General features: G+C 42.0%; 1 protein-coding gene across 3 annotated transcripts in view; it reads right to left on the minus strand.

The window, feature by feature from the left end:
* Nucleotides 1-13,234, minus strand: part of RNF19A (ring finger protein 19A, RBR E3 ubiquitin protein ligase) — a 111,655-nt gene extending 98,421 nt beyond the window's left edge. For 2 of the 3 annotated variants that reach the window (XM_090040433.1, XM_090040435.1), the window contains exons 1-2: nt 13,089-13,234; nt 10,570-10,709 (exon numbers count right to left, since the gene is read on the minus strand). The gene's annotated coding sequence lies outside the window, so the exon portion shown is untranslated. Of the gene's footprint in view, nt 1-10,569; nt 10,710-12,859; nt 12,975-13,088 lie in introns of those variants that run through there. The other variant, XM_090040434.1, reaches the window with a different exon arrangement.
* Between the last annotated feature and the right edge of the window lie 9,104 nt (nt 13,235-22,338).

The following is a 22,338-nucleotide window of genomic DNA, read 5'->3' on the forward strand; positions in this document are numbered from 1 at the left end:
GGGAGCAGTGCCACCCCCTACATGCTGCTCAGAAAGAGTCCTAGAGTCAGAAGCAGATGAGCATTCTGCCCCACTGCTCCCTCCTCCGCTCTGCTCCCAGTCTCAGCTGCTTGCTACCCACTTCCCAGACTGGCTGAGGAAGGCGCTGGAGGCTTTGTCTTGCTACTGCATTTTCCTTGCAGACCAATACAGTGCTATTCCCTTCCTCTTCCCCAAACTGGGCACTGCTTTGTTAAGGACAAGGTAAGTGTGCACTTAGGCAATCACCACAGAAAGCTAACATGCTGCAAAGCCCCATCCTTATGTTCTTGTTTCCATGTCTCTCCTCTGCCATAGATGCCTATTTACAATTAGGCATCTAAACCCAGGGAAAATGCAAAGTTTCAGATATTCCTCCCTTCTGTGTTCCCTACTCGCCAGTTTAAAGCATTCCAATCTCCTTTACAGAGTTTAAATCAAAATATTTCTCTTAGAAACATACTTAATGCAGACCAAACCTTTCAAATCAATAAAGTACTATACCAGTCTACTTAGAAAAGGCTCTTTTTCCAAAACTTGAGACAAAGTGCAACAGAATTAGAGAAGCTCAGAATTGTGTGTCATTTCTTACCATCAGCTTTCCAGCCTGGAAATAGCTGAAAGATTATAATCACTGTTAGAAAGCCATGTTTTTCAAAACAAACTTTGATGAAAAGTTTAAGCAGAGACAAAGAAAAATAATCCCTTAAAAAACTACATGGAGCCTGATTTTTCAGCAGTACAAAATACTTGCAGTTCTACCTGTAGTCACTCAGAACTTCAAGTGTACTGCACCTTAAAAAAAAATCAGTCAGATTTTATTTAAAGAAGCTTAACTCCCAATGAAGTTCCAATGAAGCAACAAGACATCCAACAGCTAATATGGAGAATAAAGACAGCCCTGAGCTCTTTTGAAAATCCATGTATATAATCTGTTTAACTGGCACACTTTCCAAGAAAAACTAAATACAACTAGACTATATTCTATTTTCTATTTTTCAGGATACCACAGGTAAGGAACTAATGAAACAATAGGATATTTTCATGCAAAAATAATCTTGATCGATTGGCTTTTCAAGGGACCTCATCCCCAAAATTAAGTTTTGTCTTTTCAGCTTCACAAATGCACCCTAAAATATGCAGCAGACAAAAAACAATTCAAGTTTTTTCCTGTAATAGCATCTGGTGTCCTATAATAGTGACTCTTCCCTACAAGAACCTAAGATTAAAATCTCAGTAATTTTATAAACAGATTTAAAAGCATCACACACAAGGTACAAAATGTTGAATTTTTACTTATCGATACTAAAATTACTTTTGAAGGAAGCTTTTCTTAGTGTCAGGAGCTTCACTGCTTGCTTGAAATAATCTACTTCCTCATATAGTTCCAAAGAAAATAATTACAGAAGTACACTAGAGGAAACACTTATATAATATCACTTGAAAAGAATTAAACTTGCATTAAAAGGAAAACTGTTACCAAAAAAAGATTTTTCAAACAATCGTTGTTTTAAACATACTCCTTTACTAAAGCACGTATTTTCATATTTATCTAACATACCATTTTACACAGGTAAGCAACCGTGGACTACTCCACAAGACATGCACTATAAAAGCAGGTATTTTTCTATAGCACTTTACTCAGGTCATTATACGTAGTTTTAGTTGTACAAAGAAAACTTTAATAGCAACAAAATTAATACAATAATTTAGTTCATACCTCTAGTGATTTCAAGTTGAACTGAAATGGAGTGGTCTCAACCAAAGGTGAGGAGTGCTATACAATCACTAACCCATACTGTACACGCATTCCTTTGGACTCTGATCAGCCTCGAAACTTAAGTAGCTTATTACTAGTTTATTATTTAGACCACAGCAAAATACAGATATGTGCATCTTACCTAGCACAATGGCACATGCTAGAAAAAAAATCTTTGCCTCAAGAAGTAATTTAGTTATGCTTACACTTTAATTGTTTATAAAGAAATCCCTGTACAAAATATTAAGAGGTTTAAAACATTTCATAAAGTGTTACAATACAGTTGTCATCCACATACTAGTATTTGTGCTGATATTTTAGTGCAACATGCGTTAGTGGACATTAACAACCCCAAAACACACACAAATGTGAGTGGGAAAATGGCAGAAAAGCCAACTGGGATCCATCAAAAATAGAATCTGAGGCAAAGAAAATAAGTATTTAGTACTAAACAAACAATATATACCTTCAAAATAACAATACTTCTGCAGAAGTAGAGAAGCCAATGTGTAATACTGCATTCTCATCAAGCAGTTTTCACAATTTAAAAACTACTTTTTTGCTGTCCTGCTCAGGTGCAATTTACTAGACTGTCTTCTCTGCAACTAGCCTGCATTCTAGTACTCCATAACAATCTCTGGTAAGCTTTACTTCAAAGTTCACAGCTCATGTAACAATAGCCAGGTTCCCAAGTTGGCATGCTCTACTCTGTCCTTTTATGGCGTATGCTCTGAGGCATGAATGTGAAATTTATCAACTTACATTGCATCCACAGACCAACTACATAGGGTAAGGGAGTAGAACAGCCCCTAAGAGGCTAGAAGTGTTGCAAAGGAGCAGTAGCCTTGCTGGATGTCTGCAAGGAAACAGTTCCTTCTACAGAGCAGGGGAGGGATAGAACAGAAGGGTAAGCAGATCATCATACATTAAGCTAAGCTAGAAATAAACAACCTTGAACTGGTGAAGATGCAAGCCAAATGGCCAAAAGTCAAGTGCATCATGACTCACCTCACTTTTAATGTTTAATAATTGTCATCTACTGCAAGCAAAATAGAACAATTTCTTATTTCAGGCAGTGCTAGTAATCCCACTAATATAAAAAGTTGCACCATATTTCCCCTTAATAAAACTGACAAACTTATACAGTTGGGAACAAAACTTTCTATGCTGGATGTCTGCTCAAGACTGCTTTTTTTTTTTTGTTTAATTTGGGGTTTTTTTCTTAATTTTAGCCACGAAGCTTCAATGATTTTCAAAAAAGAAATTCAGAGATAATACATTTGCCCTTATCAAAAAAGTTGTGCCAAAATACTCGTTCTTTGAAGAAGTCCTAATGCATGTACACAACGTGTGTCCAGACAAGTGCAGCCATGTGGAATGCGATGCCACAGACACGTCTGCAGCACCACATACCGCATGTTCACCTTCTGTCCACAGTGCAATGGAACAGCATGGGGGAGGGGAAGGGAGCTTGACACCTGGATATCCAGGGGCCAAAAAAAAAACCCCACACCAAAAATAAAAAGTGGAGTGATGTATGTAGGAGCAGTGCACGCTGCTCAAAACCAGAGCCTGGCCATCCTGTTCTGTGCTCTGGCTACCAGCCAGGCTCCATGCAGCAGGATTACCACTGCTGCAGCACTAGAAGCCCCCAGGATCCCAGATAAGACTGCTGGGGCCAGCCCAGTGCTGGCCCCAGCCTCCCTACTCCACCCAGGGTAACTTGCTGTGCACCAGAGGGTGCATGGCATAGGCGTTCCCTGGGGACAACTAGTGGCAGCACAAGGTGTACTGCTGCTAATTGTCCTGGGGGAACCAAACATCCAAGCTCGTATGGATGTGGCCAAGGGGGCTGAGTTAAGGTTGCACAGGCTGCCTTAATTCAAGTATTCCAAAAGAAAGCCTTAAAAATAAGGAACCTTAACACACTTCTTGTAGCATTTTGTGTATGATCTCATACTGAATCTGATTTTAGAAGTCAAACAACTCCCCAGAAACCATATCCATCACAGCATTTCTAATGCACTCACCACAGTATCTGGGCAACATTAGGTAAACAAGCTATCAGCTTCAAGGTATTTTTCCCAGTTTTCATCATATACCATAAAGAGTTCATCTTCACATTTCTGTACATTATTAACAGCTGAGACATCACCAACCATCTATTTATACCTCAACTTTTCCTGCTGTTTTACTTACTACAGTGAAACTGAAGACTGCTCCCTTTAGAGTCCAAATTTATCATTTCTCTGAACTATTTTTTATCATATAGAAATTTGGTTATTTTTCCACTTGTATTCCAGATGCTCCAAAATATATCACTGCATATATGCCTTTACTAATGGTACACTTCTGTGATGGGTGAAGGCACAATGCCAAGTAAACAGACAAAGTGGACTAAAATGACCTGCAAATGTAACTGCAATGAAGTCAAAAGTTTTGCCAAAAGCAATTTAAACTATAAAACATACTGTGGTTTACTGCTTGATTGTGCGTATGCTCTCTTCAATGATGCCATTACTTGTATCTTCCAGAAATCCACAATAGTTTAGTCAGTCATCATGAGATTAAAAAAAAAAACAATTATCCAATGCTCTGAAAAAGTAAAGCAAATGAACTGTCTCTAAAATCTTCAGGATAACAAGATATATAGCTTAATTAAGGAGCCCCAAGAGTTACGCTACTCGTACTTCAGGTAGCATAAACAAAGTCATGAGTATTTTGAAAAGCACAGATTCAAAGATGGCTTTATCCTAGTATTTAACCAGTAGCATCTGCAAGAATTTGATTCAGCAATATAAGAGAAAAGTACCTGCACTACTGTAGTCATTTTCTATGACCTAAGCCAATGCTTGAAACCGATTTTGTCTACTGCTTGTCTGATTGAGGAAGGAAGAATAATCATAATAAATTTATTCTGCATTTCTACAAGGCAGGGTGCATCCTTCTGTTTGTTTCTGGAGTTTCTATCATCAAAAACAAATTTGTTAGTTCATTGTCTACTTTATCCTGGAACAGTTTCTTAATTGTTAATAGTGGAAAGACACTGTAGTTTTCAGCTGGGCCTGAGAGGCTCTCTTCTACTCTTACCACAGTTGAGTGTCTTGTGATGGTGTCAGGTCATAGAAGTCATAGAAAATTTTTTCTGCAACTTGCTGTTACCAGCACAGGTAACAGACTTGTGACTGAAAGTCCTCCACTACATATGGAAAAAGCAAATACAGACTGCACAAGAGAAAGTAGGCGAAGGGGGAAGAAGGACAACCAGATAGGTAAGAAATTTGGGAAAAGGATTCTTCGCATCCAAACGCAGTATAACTTCAGTTGTGGACATTTATGACCACGGAGTTTTACATATGTGTGGAAAAGATCATCAGGTGGGAGTTTTGCACCATTTCTTTCTATGTTCTCACAAGATTCAAAGCCCTGGTGAAAGGCAACCTTACAATACCAAAGTGTTGGTGTATCTGGTAATCTGTAAATTTGACTATACCATTAAGTATCCATTCTGTAGAAAGAACCTGGAACTTTAGCATCTCCATCTCTGACCTTCAAAACAGAATGAACATGCTTTTGGTTTCCTATGAAAGCATAGTTTACACCTCCTTTAATATCAGAAAGAATGGTTTTCTCTATTCAACTCATGAAGTCAACCAGGTCAATTAATACTTCACAGGTAAGGGAAATTGTCATTTCTGGTAGGAATTTGGATGAAAGGCAACATCTGCTTCATCCTAATGAAGCATACATTCAGTTGAACATAGGCTAAAGGAGGATCTCCTTGACTGATTTGGTGCAAAACCTATGACATGTTGTTGACTGGTCATAATCAAAGGTTACAGCTCAGATTCAGCTCTCAGCCACATTTGCTCAGATTAACCCAAGACACTGCTGGCTCTGGAAACAAGAAATGGAGACATGTAAAGGACCCATTCACCCAAACTAAAACCAAGAAGAATCAATTTCCCAATGGACTTTGCTCTTCCCTACCCTCTTCCCCATTGGGCTAAGTCACTAAAATTTATGTTGTCTGTTCAGAGTCAGAAGGTTAAGAACGAAGTTAGTGTTCTTACCTAGGAGACACTGATAGGATGACTAAGGACTAAGTCACCTTTGTGCCCAAATGGACTTCTAAAGTCTGCTAGTTTCTCCTACAACAAACAATCTCTTTGCCTTATTATTAAGAAGACTTACAGCACATACAGCTGCTCAGCTTTTCAGTAAAATGTTTACAGTACTGTCAGAGGAACTGCTAAAAGTGAACTTGCAAAAAAAAGAACTACAGCACATGAAGTCTGAATTAAGCACACAACACCCAGTCCTCAAGATTTAGATTTGAAGACTGAGACAGATGTAGTTGACGACTCAGTCTGGACTGAATGAACCAATTCATTCAACTCTTTTTTTTTTAGCAAGGAAAAGGCTTTTCTACTTCACTGTCTATCATGGTCTCCAGAAAAAAGATTTATTGAAAAAGTTTTAGTGAACATGTACCTTACCCAGGTTAGCCACTAAGGGCATGTTCAGATGAGTGCAAACATTTGATTCCCCAGAGACAAGTAGTAGCGGGTCCCCCTGCACCACAGCTACTTGTCCCCAGGGAACGCCCATGCCACACATGCTTTGACATGTGGCAAGTTACCCTAGGGACAATAGGGGAGGCCCCAGCAGCCTTATCTGGGGCTGCAGCTGTGGTGCTCCTGCTGGGCAGAGCCTGACTGGCAGCTGCAGCACAGGTCCAGGAGACCCAGCTCCACTTTTAGAGCAGTGTGCCCTGTCCAGATGTGTGCTGCTCTGATAACCAGGGCTCAAAAATAACCATGGAAAAAAAACCCGGAGCAGTGCACACACAGGCACTGTACCCTTGCAGTGTGGAGAACACCAGACTGCGTGATATGTGGCGACATATTTGCAGCGCCACATACCGCAGAATCAGCCTCATCTGAATACGTTCTAAGTGTGTAACTGGATCATACCAAAGGTTCTGTGTACTACGCCTTCCCTGATTCTTCTCAGAAAGGGAACTGGATAACCCAGCATGACAGTGTAAGGCCTTATCACTACTGCTTTCTCTGAAGTTCTATTATTACAACTTTCATCATAGCAGAGGTCCTAGTTCTCTCTATTTAAAAATACAAAGTTCTCTGATTTAATAAAAAAGAGAAAGAACCATCCAAAATTCTGATTAAAAACCCCAAAATATGTGTTTAACCGCAATTAAAATGAAATACCACTACTTTATCATAAAAAAAATCCAAACTCCCCCTGCCCCCACCAGGTAGATCCAGCTGTGGCTGTCCCCCCTGCTGCTTTGTGGCACTGAGTTGCCCTGATATGCAAATGCCCTGCACCTGCCCCTCACCCCAACCCATAGCCACCCATCCTCCCAGCCCTGCTGAACCCTCACCTTGATGCCCCTCACTCGTGACCCAGTCCCCCATCCATCCCCCACTGTATGAGAATGGAGATGAGTGTATGGGGAAAGGGGTGTGTGGACAGAGGTAATGCATTGGCAGGGGATGGGGGGCCACAGGTGATGTGGGGGGGGTGTCGGTGGGCACAGAAGACATGTGGAGGGGTCGGGGTGGCACATGCCCCCCCCCCCAAACACACCACCTGTGCATACTCCCTCACATCTCCCCCCCTCCATAGACTTACTTGGAGGGAACTACAGGAGCTGCTCTCCAACACACTGCCTGGCTGCCATGTGCAAGTGTGCACATGCATATGGACTTAGCTCCCCCTGCATCTGCTCCCGCCACCCCCAAGTTGCCCCTTACAAGCTGGAACTCTACCAGCCTACAAGGGGAAACCCATGGATTCCCACATTTTTCTCCTCTAAAGGACAAAATCTGCATTTTTTCCTCAACAATCCTGAAGAACAGTAACTCTGAAAACAAAAACATGATAAAGTTGATCCCTAGAAAACTTTGGTGTGGTAACAGAAGCAAGACCAAAATACTGCCTTGGAGGTTTAACAACTTCAAGAAAGTTTTCCGTATTTGGAGGGCATTATAAATGAGCTACACTTTTGCGGAAAGCCTGTGTGTCAAATTCTGTAAAATATTCTTTCCTCAAAACTAAAAGGTATCACTGATCTGAATATATGCCAGCTCAGTTAACTTGTTGGTTCGTTAAGTGGAAAACTTAAGGTCTAAGGGATTTGGAGTGGGAAGGAGGTAGGGGCTGAGAAGGAATGATAGCAATGACTTATGAAAAGGGACAAAGGATACAATTTCTTCATATTTTGCATGGCTCCAAGTTTAGACTCAAATCTTCAAGAATACATTCTATTGGAAGTGAAGCCATGGATAAGAAAAGCTCTCTTCTGAAATAGCAATGAAGGCATATTCTATAGTTTCTGCACAAAATATATGGGGCTATGGAAGGGTTGAAACCCAAGCTTTAGTTTAGTTTTAGAAAACAAACATACAAAAAACCCTCCAGATCCTTCAGTCCAAAAAATCCACTGTTCCAAAAGAGATAGTCTTAACATTGTCCAACAAGTTTAAAAAGTCCTAGTCTATAACATTTGTTACATTAAAGGCCAGTTGCATTCTGAAGAGTATTTTTTATGTTTTACTTGGATAAAAGAAAGCTTCCATCCAGGGGAGAACTCCTCAGTAAATATAAATGGAAAGGTAGGTATAATCAACTGAGCTGATGCTAGCTCATGATTTCTGTAAGGTACCCCCCCTTCAGTGATTTTGTTGAGTATATCTTTAAGTGCTACTCTGATCTCTAGAGAGGTTTTCGAACCTGAGGAAATAATTGTATAACTTGACTATTAGGATTTCTCTTAAATTCCTTTGATGCATGCTTTGGTTATAGCAATTATGTGCTGGAAATCCAGCACAAGTTATTATTCAGAAAATGAGTGAACATCCAAGAATTTGTTCTCATTTTCATCTTTCAGGAAAAAAATCCTTTGACAGGTCTTTTTACTTTGTAGGGAAGTTTGTAGTTGAAGTGTTTCAGCTGCTTGCTTAATGAAAGATGATGTGTCATGTGCCAGTCAATCCTCTGAGTCAAATTCTTAGTTTATATTTTTACAGGAAGGAGACTACAGAATTCTCCATTCTTTGAAAAGAAGGAAAGGAACAGAAGCATTTTAGCCTTTTCTGCTTCCATGAACCCCAGGTGAAGGTAGGGTAGAATCCTTTCTTAGAAGCAAGCTGCTTGTTCCATTAGGGCTGTTTGTTCCATTAGGTCAGAAAAAGGGAGTAGAGTCAAGGAATAGCTTGATTGCTAGAAACAGTTTACTTTGCTGTAAATGCACAGAAGATATTTCATAGCTCAGCTGTTAAGGGTCTGGTTGAGATGCTATTTCTTCCCTTAATTCCATCTGCCCTTCTAATATCTCAGCTGAAGGATGGGCTTTGGGCTAAGTGTCTTCTCTTGAAGACATTCTGAAAGAGCACAGACAACAGGCTCAATGGAGACTAAGAAGACTCCTCCAAAAGGCTGCCTGAGTGTACACCATGCAAAAAAGTCTGTAATTGAGGCTTGTAATGCGCTACTTATACACAATACATTTATAACTCCTTTTTGGAAGTCTTCCATTCTTTTGCTTTTTATTCTTGAGCCAGCAGGTGGGAAAGTGCACTAAAAGAAAATAATATATATAGTGTGCCAGTGTAGCACTTAAAAAATAAAATGAAAGCAGAAACTACAACTAGAGAAGCTACAAGGACCACCAGAATGCAAGAAACAGTAAAAGAGTACAACAGAGAAATGAACCAACTTGTCCAATGACACAGGCAGTTAAAAAGCCTTCATTACGAATGGCTGCTTCCAGTTTGACAGAGTAGGAGAACATTTTGTGCGTAATCGCAGTCAGGTCACAAAAATTCAAACTCAGAAGCAAGTTTATCAACAAATAAAAACATCAGCAATGGACTTCAACATGTTTCCACAAAACCTGCTTGTATACTATATTGCTACAGAAGGCTAATGAAAATAGCTGTTAAAAATCCTCAAACTAACTTTTACTGAAAACTTGCAAAACAATTTAGAACATGGGTCTATTAAATATTAATGTTTAATAATGTTGTCAAGCATTTACTTCTGATAGGAAGAGTACTGAAGTTGGCTGGTTGACATAAAACATATTTTTTCCTTTTAAACAATGGTCTTTAAGGTTGGAAGTTCTTGTAGGGGTCTTCTACTCCTCCATCTCCCCCCCACAACATTCTAGCTTCTGCCTATCACCGGAGTCTCTATCCCCCTTTCTCCTTTTTCTAGCTGCAGCTTCCTGCCCCCACCCCTAGGCACAGGGCAGGGCCGTTCAGATCCCAGGGCCCAAAGAGCCAGCAGCTCAGGAGTGGCTCTGCACAGTGCAGCGTGGCACTAGACAGCATGGAAGGCAGCCCATGCAGTGTAGGCCTGGCACACATGCAGCCCCCAGCCACTCAAAGTTGAACAGCTGTGATAACTAATTAATATTTATTTCATTTACATAGAAATTTTATTTCTATTTTTGTATTTTTAGTTTGCTATGTAGCAGAGCATGGGAAACCTAATCTGTTCATAAGATTAAAATGTTATACCTGAAATTTAGCTCTGTCAAAAAGTTTTCCCCTTAGATTGAAAAGCAAACACTGAAGACTACCAACAGGACAAATTACAGATACAGCTTATGATTACCAATATGTATGATTCAAAGAAACACCTCTTACCAAGATATACTAGAAAATGTGTATTTTTCTAGGTATTTTCATACCCTAGAAGAAAAAATAAAATATGTACAAATAACCCATTATTACAACAGCAAACTCAAACAGTCTCATTACCTTCCTGGCTGAATTCTACTTCCACGTATAATTTGTGTGCATCTAGTAAGAGGACATCTAATATCATTCTCGGCCTCTTGAAGCTGTGTGTGTGTGTCAGTTCAGTCAGTTGCACATCTTCTGTTAGTGACAAAATACAGCTGAAACAAACGAACAGAGAGAAAAAACAGAATTTAACTTCCTTATGAGTAAAACAACATCAGCACAAACATTAGCACTGGTCCTCTAAAAACTTATTAACCCTAAAGATCAGTTTGAACTGGCTCCTCTAGAAACTATGAATCATACCAAAAACTTTGAAACTTAAATGTGCACAGTATGACTAAAACAGGATATTAGACAATTATTAAAATTTCTTCTGCTAGATCTGGTGGCTAACCAATAGGACATTGTATTATAATTCAGCAAGTAATTTATGGACCTCCAAACACAGATTACAGTAAACCAACCACATAATAGGGGCAATGTCCTTGACCGCAGGACCACATGGGTGCAGAAAAGTAGCTCCTGCACTTGGGAGTTCAAAGCTGCTCATCAGACGCCTCAACGCAGGATTCAATAGTCTAAGAAAAGATGTCATCCTGCCCTTCCAACTAGGATACAAGACAAATCTTTATAAACGCTGTAAGACTAATTGGGGAGAAAAGATCAAAATTCGTATGAAAGAAAAACAATCTGCTGAAAAAATAATATGAAGAGAACAACTAGTTTCTGAAACTCATCATTACCTGCCTTATGCTAGAAACTATAAAATTTTCTGCACTTGCCATAGCATAATACAAATCACACAAAACTACGACTCTTACCACTGACCCACCATACACAGACTAACTTCATCTAGGAATCCCTAGCTAGGATGGTTAAGCTGCTTCACTGGTTAACCCAGAGGCCAAGACTGTCTGCATCATACAGGCACACAAAACTCTTCTGTCAAATACCTTCTCTCCTTCTGACCTCACTGACTAGGAATTTAAGAGTTCTGTTAATTCTTGTATGTAAAAACTGCTATAATTTCCCATCAAACTGTCCCAAAAGCACCCAATAATGTCCAGATATTTAAATTTCTGCTTTTAAGATTTAAAAGAAAAAGCTGAACAGGTCATCCATTCTTCAAATCTAAACATTGTCAAGAATAAGCAGAACATGAGCATGCACTGGCGTTTCATATAATTTAGAAAGGCACATTAAATATTTGTATTTTATCCAAAAACGGAGTTTTAAAGTCTGCAGGTTTCTCTGATGTCAAGAAAAAATTGTGTGGGGGTGTCTGATTTTGTTTCTCAATGCAGGCCTTTTTCTGGAATAGTTCATTTCCAAAGAGCAACAGAATTACTGTTATGGCAAGAGAAAGTGAAACAGGCTTGTTTATTTTCATTTTCCAGTCTCAGTTAACTGCAAAACAGACCTAATGCTCATGAAATGCAAGTGTCAAATACATAAATGGTTCCTCTACTGCTCAAAGTCACACTTGCTTCAAACTGCTTAAAACAAGTCTCACAACTCCATACAGTCACATTTCAGCAAACAGTTCCGTCCTTCCATTGGCCGTCACTTTCATACATGCAAATGAATTCTGCTAGTCCACATGATTTCTGATTTATAAGCCAGTCTGAATCCCTCAGGTTTGAGTCACAAGTCAGATGTACAAAAAAACCCAAATTAGAACCTTTCATTCCAAATATAAAACTAAAAACCTGCCTTCACCAAAGGCAAAGTGAGAAACAGGTCATGGGATACCTTAAGTCCAGCCCTTCCACTGCCATTACAAAGTAAAAAATGTGGAAGGCGTGTGGAAATAAATTAAGAGAACATGAGACTCTGATCGGTGGCAGAATTCAATCCCGCAACCCTCTGATTACATAAATACCCTTCCCCTTTTTCACCTTCCCCTTGGTGAATAACCCAGCATTTTGAGGAAATAGAAAGCGCTAATCAACCCCAAGGGTGGTTAAAAGCCACAGCCGGTTGTCTAGCCACATGGTAATAAAGGCAGGAGAGCCTGGATAAACACCGCGGCCCCCAACTTTGATATCTCAGCCCCGGCAAAGCCGCATTCCTCCACAGTCCGAGCAGACGGCTTGAAGGGGGGGCGGAGAGGAGGAAGGGCCCGGCCCCTCGCCCTGCACTGAAGGTGGGGGTCCCCGGGCACACACCGGTCTCAGGGCTGGTTGCCTGGCCCGTCGCCCCCCACCCACCGCCGCCACACCCTGGACAAATCACTGCGCGACTCCGGGGCGGCTACAGCCTCAGCCGAGGGCGCTGCCGCCGGGGAGAGGTGCCCGCACTCAACTCTTCTCCCAGCCCCTGGGGTGGGGGGTTACGCTTCGACGCAGGCCGGGCCAGGCTCGGCTTGCTGCGCCGCCGCCGCGGGGAGACAATGGGCGCGATGACTTCACCCTCCAGCAATGTGAGGAGCCGGCCCCTGCCCCGCACTCCGCTCCCCTCCCCTCAGCGGCCCGGGCCCGTTGACGGAGGGAGCGGCGCAGGCTCCGGCCCTCCAGCCAGTCCAGGTACCTCACCTCTGCAGCGGTGGCCGCCACCCCGCTGTGCGCGGCTGGGCCAGGGCCCGGGCAGGACGCGTCTGTGTGCGGGCGGGGAGGAGCGGAGCTGGGCGGGACGGCGCCTGGCAGGGCTGGGCCGGGGCGGGGGCGGGGGCGGTCGGCGGCTTCCAGAGCCGCTACGCGCTGAGCTCACACGCACTGCACGGCGGGGCCGCCTCTAACGGCCGCGCAACTGCCGGCCCAACGGCCGGGGGGCGGGGCGTCCCCCCCACCGAGCGGCCCTGCCTGGGGAAGCACCCCGCGTGGTCCCGCCTCCCCCCTCTCCGCCCTCCGCGGGGCGACCGAGCCCGGGAAGCCCGGGAGCAGGCAACGCTGCTCGAGGCTAGTTAGGAGCCACCCAGCCCGGCTGGTCGTGCCCTTCCTTCGCTTCGTCTTAGGGCTTTACAACAGATAAATAAAGAGCCCGTGTCCGTGGGACGCTTCATGTCCCTGTCAGTCCGGCCCTATTGGAAAACCTGTTGTCCTCTGTCCCGACTGCCAAACCCCTGATTCACTCCGTCCCTTTCCTTTGTTTTTTTGGCTGTAATTGCCTCTTCTCTGGCTCCAACTTTCAGCCACAAAATTAATCATCGGTTTGTTACACTCTTGAGCTTGCCCCTTCCCCTTGCCCTGCTGCTCCTTTTATCTCTTTTGCTCATGCCCAGCAGCCTCAAGGATTTTTTTCCATCAGCTTAAAACACAAGAACTACAGTGTACTGGCTCAGGCATGGGTCCATGTGGCCCAGCATCCTGCCATAGTGTGGAGGGTGGATGCTGAAATGGAGGGAACCAGGATGTTTTTCCACTTGCAGCCTCCAGCATTTAAGATCTAGGAAGTTGTACCCCTAATTACTGCATTCAATAGCTACTGATGCCCCTTTCCCCCAAGAATTTGTCCAGTCCCTTTCTTAGATCTGGCCAAACTATCAGCTGCCACAACACCCGGTGTCAATGAGTTAGTACCACACTATCTCTATACCTTGCCTTAATCCCCCCACACCCTTATGTACCTTCACCAATCCCCACTCCTGTGTTCTGTCAGTAGTCCTCTTTTCTGCTCTTCCCTCATTCATAGGTATTATAAGAACCATTTACCATCTACTTATCTTTGTTTTATACCTTGCTCCTTCCTTTTTCTATCCCTTGCCTGTTATCTTTGTTTATCTTTTCCAAAGCTGTCATTGAATTAGGCATTTTCTCCAAGATCATCCTTAGTGGTGGGTTCTGGAAATAGCGGTGCTGCTGAGTCCTGAAAAGTCTGCAATGGAAGCAGAGTTGGTAACAGGAAGAAAGTTATGTTGGAAGTGACTGTTGATTAGGTAGACTGTATTTACAAAATTTATATGGTATGGTATGGGGGAAATCAAATTCATGGGCCCTGCCCTATAGTTTACAGCCAGAGATCCCAATTCTGCTGGCTTACATCTGTGTTTCATTCATATGCATGGTCACATTAAAATCAATGTGAACCATGGTGCAAAAAACAAGCATGTATGACAGTCTTTGCAGAAATTGAGGTTTGCAATTAAGTTGTTATAACAGTGTGGGAGAGGAGATGGAAAATAAAAACCACTGAATCATAGAGAACTAGGTCTGGAAGGGACCTTGGAGGCCATTTAGTCCAACACCCTCCCTGCCGGAGGCAAAATCATCCCTATCCAAAACCATCCTATACAAAGCCATTGTCTAAAGTCTTAGCAAAACTATACAGTTCAACCCTGACACAATCACAAGTCATAACATCCTAACTTGCCACAGGTAAAGCAGAGGGACTATGGCAACCAGCATCCTGATGCTGCAAAGGTTGGTAATTATATGTTCCAGAGATCCCAGGTAGAGAGACAGCCTCCTGCTACAGAGGAAGACAAAACCCCCGTCACAGTCCATACTAATCTGACCATGGGGTAAAAGTCCGTCCTGACCCCAAATATGGCAACCGGTCTGACCCTGAGCAGAGAGGGTAACAGGAAGAAGGTTACACTGGTGTATTGATATTCAGTGTACAAATCATGTACTTCCTTGTTTGTTTTGAATCTTCATAGCTAAGCGAGTTATTTAGCTCACAATGCGTCAAATGCTTATGTACATTAGTCACTTTATGCCCATGAGTAATCCCATTGAATTCAGCTGGAGAAGACATGCAGAAAAATACTTAAAGCTTTGCAGCATGGAGCCTTGAACTCTTGTGTGTGGATTAAATGACAAGAGAAGAGTGATGAGAAACATCAAGAGGAGGGGAGAGGAATGGAAAAATGTTGACTGGTGAAGGAAAGAGAAGAGGGAGGATGTAGGAGAGGTAGAATGCAGAATGCCGATGGCATGATAACACAGGAAGAATTATTTTGTCTGGAGTGGCACAGCAGAGCATTTAAGTAAAAAGCTGGAATCTGCAATTACTGGATATAGTAAACATCATCATCATTGTGACAAACAAACATCATGACCAAATAGCAAATGGATGACACTGAAAACTCAGAGAAGTAAAAGTGTTCCTAAACCTGTATTCATGTTAGACAACTCAAAAATTGATGTATTCAAGAAAGTGTCTAAATTCTGTTCTGTCTGTGGTGGATTGATTAATCCTGGTAGCAGCCCCATTATCCACAATGTCCCAAAGTGTCTTCTCACTGAAACTGAGTAGGGGCTAAGTAGGAAGTCCCTCTCTCAGGCAAAAGCCTTAATATGGGAAGTCAGGGAATAAAGATGTATATTTTTTGCACAAAATTTATGCACAAACTGGTAAAAACGTGTTCTGTTTAAAATGGAAAATTTAAATTTTCTGTTTTCTTATAGGACAGGATGGCAGAGTGGTACTGTATTAAGAAAAAGTGACAGCTTTACAAACCCTTGATAGAGAGGAATTACCTCATCCACTTTATATTTTATGAAGCAAGATAAGCTTTCTGAAAAGATATTAGCATGTACTTCCACAACTTTCTAGAAAACACTTCAGTTCGATAGTTTGAAAGTATAATTCAACTGATGGAAAGTGTGTGTGTGTGCGCACGCATGCATGCACGTGCATACTTGCTATTCATAATGTCAACTTCAAACTGAAAAAATGTGATGTGTTCCACAAAAACATCACTATTCAGCAGTACTGTCATAGTGTAAAAGGGAAAAATCATACGGACATGAGAAAGAAGATAAGAGGAAATGAGTGGTAAGGAAACAAGCTTCTTATCCAAGCTGGAAAGGAAGCAGGAGGGAGATGACATGGAGAACCTTAATTTTAATTGTATTTAAGGAATATCCTTCAAATAATGTGTCTTGTAGGGGGTGCTGACCTGACTGTAGCTTCAGTATTCTATTTTTGAGCAGTACAATATAATATATAAGTAATATAAGTCGGTAATATAAACCAAAAGTGTATTTTGTTAAAAGAAAAAAAAAACATTTTATGTTGGAGAAATATCATGTTTAATGGGTAAATGTTTTCCGCTCTTGGATCTCACATCCCAGGCTCTCCCAGACAACTCCTTCTCAACATGTCATGATCAGCTTCCACTTTATATGGCCGAAACCAAACTGATTTTCCTTAAAAAATCTTCTCTTCACAATCTCTCCACCAGCATCGTCTTTATCACTCATAATACAGAGTCATAATACAGAGTCATCTTTAACTTTTTCTCTCTTGACAACCCTCTCTGGCAGGGTCCAGTGACTTCTTCCACTATGATACATGTAAAATCTATTGTTTCTGTCAAGGAAGCCCAAGCCCTCTCCATTATCATATATCTCATATCTGAAGGGTAAGCTGCAACCCCTGGCAAACATGCCAGAATGTGGCACACAAAGGCATTTGGTTGGCACACACACCTCAGGGTAGATGGCGGGGAAGCCAAGGTGCCTGATCTTTGTAGCGGCAGTGCAGCCCCAGCCCCTTCCCCACCGTCTGCCTCAAGGTACATGTGCACACGCTGCTGGCAATGAGCTGGGCTGGGGCGCCGCAGACCCTGGAGCAGTTACTTGCAGCCTCTCTGCCATCTGCTGTGAGCAACCTGGGCTCTGTGGTGGGCAGCAGGGGCCTTGATTACAAAGGGTCTTGTCCCATAACTACAAAAACATGCTGAACCACTTACATGAGCCAGCATAAGCATCTCACATAGGAAAACACAGTTAATTTATGTGTGTTGTCAGGTACTCTCATGGAATGAATAGGGCCTTAAGTTCAAAGTCTACTTAGAGCCCCCTGTCTCTTGGTAAGCAACTGGTGAAGAGAAGGGTAGATTGGATCTTTACTCATTAGGGCTAAGGAGTGCTGAAGGGAAGCAGTGCATGATCATAGTAGTAGTATCATTCCTTTTTCTGAGGACTCACTGCATCATTTCCCTAGCTCACCATTTTGGACTGTCTGTGGCACAGACAGTCTGACTGAGTTGTGCCTAAGGAATGAGCTTGAGAATTTGATGTGCTAAGCATATGTAATATCCAGTGCTTTATACTGGAGATGCTGAGCATCTATTCCGATCAGGCCATTAGTGTCTGTAGTGAATTATGTGCTTAGAATTTTATATTAAAATGTAACTAGATACAGATATCTAATGTAGTTCAACTGCAGATCACATAAACTTAGAATATATGTTATTTTTCTCATTAAATCAGCAGGTTTTCACCACAGAAATATCATTTTATTCCATTCCTTTATGAAATGCTTTGGCACTAACTGGTGGTCGTCATCAACTGCATTGAATATAACTGACTCAAAAACATATATGCAGTATTGAGATAGTGCAGATTAAGATTTTCTCAAAAGTCATTATCACCTTGAAGCTAAAATAAAACCATGTCTAAATACTCAAATATGAGAACGATGAACAAGACAGAAATGCTGAGAGAGATAGATTAGGATAAAATAGAAGTAGATGGATCAAGAATAAAAAAAATCCTAAAACAATTAAATAGAAGCTGAAAGAGAAAAATCAGAATTTCGTGCACAATAGAAAACAGTTTGCATGAAGATTTGCATACGTTTTTTCAAAATATAAATTTAACTCTGACAAGTTAGGGTTGGGTCAGCTGATCAAGTCAGTAAATGAAAGTAGCATTAGGTTTCTCTTTTAGCCAAATAAAAAACATAAAAATCAGATATTTAAGGTGTCTGGAACTGTGTACACTGGGACATGCCTGCTCTTGAAGAGGAAAGCCTCTTTAAAATAAATATGTTTATTTCCAGTTATAAGTTCCTTTTCAGAAGATAAGTGTAAGAACTAAAAGTTCCATTTCTGGTCATGAAACCAGGATTCTGGGTTCTATGCAAGGAGCCAGTTATCTATGAGTTTGATGCTGCAGCACCCAGTGTTTGCAGTATGTCAGTTCTTTGTTGCATCTAGCATGGTGATTCTCACCCAAGATGTGGTGGCACCCTGGGGTGCACTGAGATCCTTTCAAGGGTACTGCAGGGGTGCCACACTATTAGGTGTGCAAACATGATCTACAAGATACACTCAGGGTTTTCAAATCAGAATCCATAGCGTTAAAAACATTCTGACCTGTGATCTTTCTGAGTTATTTGACACGGAAGAATGGCTCTAATTAAAGCTAAGGGTTTTTTGAGGGGTACCTTACATCTGAAAAGGTCGTGAACCACTGATATAGACATTGGTGCAAAGGTTATTTGCCACCATTCTCTACATAAAGGTGGAGTAAAAACAGCTATCAAAGGAAACAGAAATAGGATGCTTTTCTAGGTAGGATGAATGTGCCAGCAGAAGAAAAAAAAAAGCTGAGGCAGAGTTATAAGAGAAGTGCATTTCATGGTTCATGTTTAGCACCGTCTCCATCCCAGCCTCCTGCTTTTTTCCCCTCAGTTGCTCACTAATTTTTTTATACTTCTCTGGGTTGAGAAAGTCTATACTTAGGCTCTGTTAAAAGGTAAAATTGTTTTTGGAAAATGTGAATGAAAATAGTTCATCTGTTTTTAAAATATGAGAAGAATTACCAAAAAAATGGAGTGTTACTTAAAAGTAACATCCAAATAGGTAGCAGTGAACATTCTGGTTGTGATAGAATTAGACTTTGCTAAGAAAATTATTCTTGCTTTTGTTAGAGACAATTGGTTTTTTAACCAAGTTAAGAGACTTGTAAGATCACATACACAGCATCTTAGGCTTTGCAGAATTTAGATTGATCCTCTCCAAGGTCTCTGCTCAGGCTAAGAAGTACACACTTGGATACTCACACACCCAATGGGATGAATCTAGCTCAAATACTGTCCATAATACAGCACTTAAGTTCAGAAAGCAAGAAGAAAATTGCTCAAGATACCTCTTCAGGAAAACACTTATTGGTCTTCACTCACCTTGTAACTACATAAATGACACAAGATTCATAAGGAAATCTCCAATTTTCCCTAGGCCTCTGTGCATGTGGCCCACAAGAGATAGTCAGGGTATAGACTGGGACTTGATCTGTGTCAATTTCCATGACAAGGTCCTCTGGATTTGATTTGATTTGATTCAGTTGAATTTGATTCTAGTGCTTATACTATGCTTATCACCATATTATCTGAGCAACTATTATCCAGTTGAAATGTGGATAGGCTTTTTGTGAATTTAGATTGAAGGTTAGAAGAGAAAACTACAGTTTCATGCCTTTTCCCTGGTCTGTGCAAGAGTTTAAAATCTGTGGAATCTAAAATGGAATTTCCGCTCATGTTTTTCCTCTTCAAGTTCCAGGAAGGATGATGTTCTGGGTCTTAGTTCTCAGCATTATACCACAGAAGAAAAATCAAGTATATATTTAGCATTTGCTTTACTGGCACATGTTGTTTCAAGTTAGCCTCTTATTTTCATCCCTATTGGAATTTGCATTCTGTCCCAAAATAATCAGCATAGGAGTCAGTGGATTTGGCTTTATTAAAGCTTGCTTGTGCCTCTGATTTCAACAGTTCTGCAGGAGGTGCTATATGCCAGTGGTTCTTCCTCCTTTTTTTCTTGGCAGGTCTTTGTAGTATGCCCCCCTCCCCCTCCAATTACTTTCTATTTGTGCACTAGATCAGCCCCATGCTGCTAAACACGTGACATCCATGTCCTTCCCCCCAGAACAATCCTGGCCAAGACATACAGACAGAAAATTCCTTTCTGGGTATGATAATGAGAAATGAAATCTGGAATGATAACAGGAGACCGATAGGGTTTCCCTACCCCTTGCCCTCTGTTCCCATTCCTACTCCTTTTACATCCACTGCAGTTGACTGGACAAGACCTGCAAATGGGAGGGTGACCAGTCTTCATAGATAAGTATTATTCATCACTTGCTCAAAAATGTTTATATTTGCAAGCAGTGAATATAGGAGGTGCTTAGAGTCTCCACCCTACACCTATCCCCCAAAAGCCTAAATTTAAATTTGAAACTGGCTCTTGCAGGGCAGTTTTTTGGTGTTTGACCACAGGTTTTGCCATTAAGACAGCCCTGATTCACATCTGAATTAAGAGAAGGGCTAATAAGCTGCTTGGGAGGCAAATTTCTCACTCCTTACTGTGAGGTATGGTATACACTTATCTGAGCTAACTTTAAATTACCCAGCTTGAGTCCTGTTAGCAATGTAGCTGTGGCAGCACAGAGCTCAGAGCAAACTAACTGCTCATGTTTTTACCTAGGTTCTCAGGTTTGTAGCCCATGCTGTGCTGACTGAGTGAAAACTAAGCAAGGATCTTATAATTTTTACTTGTTATAGAAATTAGGAATACATTCCGGTATATTGTATTTGTGTGCAGAAGCCTTTCTAGTAACACTATTATGGCAAACAGTATTGTAACTAAGGAAGGGTGACCAAGGCAGCAAGTTCAGGCACTGACTTAGGATGTGGGCACAAAAATAACAGCCATTGCCACTGCTACCTGGCCATGCCAGCAGCAAGAACAGCTGGAAGCTATTGCTACACTGTGCAACACTGCTGCCCAGTGTACAGAGCTGCCCTGTTATACCTCTGATGGGAAAACTTGTCCTGCACCTCTGATTATCCTACTTGTATACATACTGATCTGTCATATCTGTGCATGGTAACAGGAAAACAAAAAGATTATACTATGAAGGTAATTTTATGAGCTAGAGTAATCAGCAGTTGCAGTTAACTATTAATAACACTTAATAATACCTGGTGTTTAGAAAAAGCTGAATGAATTTATGATTGCTAACTGCTTGCATAACTGTGACAGTTAAGAAAAGTAAGCAAGCCCCCCTGCCTCTGAAAGCCTAAGCTATACATCTCTGATTCAGTTAGTCTATAAAGGTGGACTTCAGTTAAGATTATGTAAGCATATAGCACATGTAAGCATATACCAGAGCATAGGCTGGTCACAATTCTGAGAGGAGCTTTTGCCTATTGCCTTCCACATTTAGCTTTATGCAACTGGATACATCCACTTTTGACTGTGGGCATGGAGGGGAAGGGGGGCAGATTCCACGATCCTCCAAGGTCTCAGATAGTGTCCACTGCCGGAGTCAGCAATCAGAGTTACAGTGGTAGATGGTCTAACACCACAGATTTCAAGCCTTTTCATATTTGTGAATTACTGCCAAACACAGATCCTTCTTAGATTCATAGACACAAGGCCAAGAAGGGACCTCGGAAGATCATCAAGTCCAGCCCCCTGCCCTAGGGTTAGGAAGTCAGCAGGGATCATAGGATCCCAGCAAGATAAACATCCAAATGTCTCTTGAAGGTGTTCAAAGTAGGTTGTCACGGAGTCACAGAGGTGCCCCGTGACTCTGCGGCTGATTGGCAGAGCTGCCAATCACCCAGGCAGCTCAGGTGCCTGGTTGCCAGGGCAACCAGGTGGTCACATGACCGGAAGGGGGCAGGGCCAAGCCTTTATAACCAGCTCAGGCCAGAGCCTGAGACACAGTTCCCTTCTGGCTGCCGCAGGAGCAGGAGCTCTGCGGCTGAGCTGAGTGGCCGGGGTTAGTGGCTACTACTTCATCGCGCTAACCGGCTGCAATGATGCAGGGAACAGGATCGCCCTAACTGGAGGTAGGATTAAGAGCCCTGGTGGGGCTTGGAGTCATTAGGCGTGTGGAGCCTTTGCTTATGTTATAGCCAGATGGCTTGAGTGTTTAGTTATAGTTTACATCTGGAGGACCGGGGAGGCTGTAGGGGAGCGAGGAGGCCTCAAGGGGAGCTTCCCCACAGCTTGGGGGTTCCCAGTGCCCAGTTGGGCATAGTGCCAGGGGCACTATTGTCGGTGCGATAGGGCACCATATTGCGCCGGCGAGGCGCGGCGTGCGG

The sequence above is a fragment of the Crocodylus siamensis genome, chromosome 3 (assembly GCF_052110815.1).
Source record: "Crocodylus siamensis isolate JL-2025a chromosome 3, ASM5211081v1, whole genome shotgun sequence".
Lineage (NCBI taxonomy): Eukaryota > Metazoa > Chordata > Crocodylia > Crocodylidae > Crocodylus > Crocodylus siamensis.